General features: G+C 43.5%; 2 non-coding genes across 2 annotated transcripts in view; both read right to left on the reverse strand.

Moving 5' to 3' along the window:
* LOC135332632 (small subunit ribosomal RNA) overlaps positions 1 to 293 on the reverse strand; it is a 1,812-nt gene extending 1,519 nt beyond the window's left edge. The window contains exon 1 of the ribosomal RNA XR_010393480.1: positions 1 to 293. This exon is cut by the window's left edge and continues 1,519 nt beyond it. This is a non-coding gene — a ribosomal RNA (small subunit ribosomal RNA).
* Positions 294 to 2,410: 2,117 nt separating this feature from the next.
* On the reverse strand, positions 2,411 to 2,529 carry LOC135332390 (5S ribosomal RNA). Its single transcript, XR_010393253.1, has one exon. It is a non-coding gene; the product is annotated as a 5S ribosomal RNA (ribosomal RNA).
* Positions 2,530 to 2,917: the final 388 nt, after the last annotated feature.

Raw genomic sequence — 2,917 nt, forward strand, 5'->3', positions numbered from 1 at the left:
GCGCAAGGGCCATACGGTTCGAGCAGTTATCATGAATCACCAAGGAACCGAGCCCCGAGAGACTCGCATTGGTTTTGGATCTAATAAATACATCCCTTCCGAAGAGTCGGGACTTTGTGCATGTATTAGCTCTAGAATTACCACGGTTATCCAAGTAGTAAGAAACCATCAAATAAACTATAACTGATTTAATGAGCCATTCGCAGTTTCACAGTATAGAAGCGTTTATACTTAGACATGCATGGCTTAGTCTTTGAGACAAGCATATGACTACTGGCAGGATCAACCAGGTAACTATCGGGACGCCAGAGCGTACGAGACGCACTGTGTCACTCGACCGTCCTCGTTCAGAGGGCCGGCCAACGCATCACACCAGTGCGGCCACGCGGACCGCAGAGGGTTCAACAATTTTGCAAATCCTCGGCCACAGACTCACCAACTGAAGGCAGGAGAGGGCAGCTGAGGCCCACTCGTTGCCTGCAGATACAGTCAATCACGGGGATCGACCGGCAGCGAGACCGTACGAATGCACTCGCGATTCGTGAAATGATGCAAACCTAACTGCACTCGACCGGAGGGAGCCAGCCCACTGATGACCAGTCACCAGCAGGTCAGACACCCGCCGACACAGGCAGTCTACAACGGTGCGGACACACGGATGAACCGCTGCAGTCACCCTACACAGCACCCGTCACTAGGAGCAACGCTGGAACTCGTCTCGTATGTAATTAAGCGTGACTTTTTTTGCCACAACACCCCACTTCACGACCTATCAACACGCTCATTTGTACGACACTCTTGTTTGGTTGCTTATCTAGCCCACGTGGTCACATTGTTCAATTCGTCTGCACTTGTATGGTAATTGCTTGCGATGTATTGCTCAAATTTTCGCGCTACGCGCGTTCATTCGTTTGTTCGTCTGCACTTGTATGCTAATTGCTCCAATTTTCCCGCGCGAATCCCCTCTGCAATGTTCCCGTCTGCACTGTTCCCTGTCTGCACCCTTCCATTCCGCTAAACATACAGTTCAAGTTATACATGGCTAACATACAGTTACAATACAATACTGGAGATTGCACAATCTTTGCAACACAAATAGAAACAAGTGTGTTGAGCACTGTGGTTCCTTATTATATGGGATGTGCTCATACATTTAAGTAGTAAAACAGACCGCAGTGTGTGTACACAAATTCCATATAAGGAAGGGTAATGCTCTATGCTTTTACTGTCTTGTTGCAAAGATTCTGTATAGTATTATAGTATACTCACTCACTCACTCACTCACTCACTCACTATATTGCAGCACAACATCTATTCGCCAGCAGCCAGCCAGCCAGCCAGCCAGCCAGCCACCTCTTACTATTCATCAGTCGGTCGGTCGGTCGGTCGGTCGGTAGGTAGGTAGGTAGGTAGGTAGGTAGGTAGGTAGGTAGGTAGGTAGGTAGGTAGGTAGGCCGGCCGGCCGGCCAGTCAGCCAGCTACAACATAGCTTCACAAGCTACACAACAATTGCTGCTTTAACTACCAGCTGCAGCTTCTAATTATAACTACCCATTGAAGCTACTTTGTAACTAGGCGCTTTGTAAGGGGCCGCTTTGTAACTAGGCGAGGACTTCATTACACTAACATTAATTTTTTCCACCACGAGGACTTTAGGCTGGAAAATAGAAATAATAGGGCCTTAAGTGCTCGTTGACTTTACACTCCATGAACATTACAACTTTTTACCCACTACTTTTATTCCCACTTGAATTTACTGTACATTATTTGCGTATTGTTAGCAACGTACAATACAATACTACTTGAAGATAAGCTTGATATTGTTATGATCAAATGAAGCATGGCTCAATGAAGGTATATATAACTAACTCACTCACTCACTCACTCACTCACTCACTCAGGGAAAATATTTAAATTTCCTGCTACAGTGCTGCTACATTGCAGCCCATAAAATCTGCACATTTCCTGAGGTGTCCTGCAAGTGTCCTGCAACCTACTTACAAAGGATAGTGCAACGTTTCCTGTATAGTTTCCTTTACTATTCCTGAAGTAGTTCAGGACTTGTGTAACATTCATAAGTCTACAGGAAATTTTGTATCCTGAAAGTATAAGAAATTTTGATATTTTTCCTGTGTCACTCACTATAATTAGGAGTTATAATTATACGTGCGTAATTATACAATTACTGTTTGCAAGTAGCCATCATCACATACTTCAGTTGCTTGCAGTGCCATGACTATAATGACAAAGGCAGGGATCAATTGTAAAACTGTTGCTATCACAAAAAGAAAGTTTCGTCTTTGCGGTTTGGTAATGATCAACGAGGATTTAAGGCTGCAGTTTTCATATTTTTGGGCCTTAACTGCTCGTTGTGAAATATTCTGAAAACAAACAAAAATAAGAATGCAGAAGCCTACAACACCTGCTGTTCCCAGGCGGTCACCCATCCAAGTACTGGGCAGGCCCTACGTTGCTTAACTTCGGTGATCAGACGAGAACCGGTGTTTTCAACGTGGTATGGTCGTAGACACAAGTCAATGCATATCTCATGTACTTATGTGTGAAGTTCAGAAATATACTTGACTTAATTTAATTGCTGTGGAGGGAGTGGGCCGGGAGGGAGTGGAGTGGAGTGGAGTGGAGTGGAGTGTACTTCTCTGTACTTACTGGTATTATACAACTATCGACTTACTTACTGATAATTATAATCATACTCTAGCTATACAACTATCTACTAACTATCTACTGTCTACTTCAAGCTTGCTTACTTACTTACTTACTTACTTACTTACTTACTTCACTGGAAACATGCAAACTCTTGATATAATTATTACTTCATAGCTAGCTAACTATCTACTATCTACTAACTATCTAACTATCTACTATCTAACTATCTAACTATCTAACTATCTACTGT

The sequence above is a fragment of the Halichondria panicea genome, chromosome 2, assembly GCF_963675165.1.
Source record: "Halichondria panicea chromosome 2, odHalPani1.1, whole genome shotgun sequence".
Classification (NCBI taxonomy): domain Eukaryota; kingdom Metazoa; phylum Porifera; class Demospongiae; order Suberitida; family Halichondriidae; genus Halichondria; species Halichondria panicea.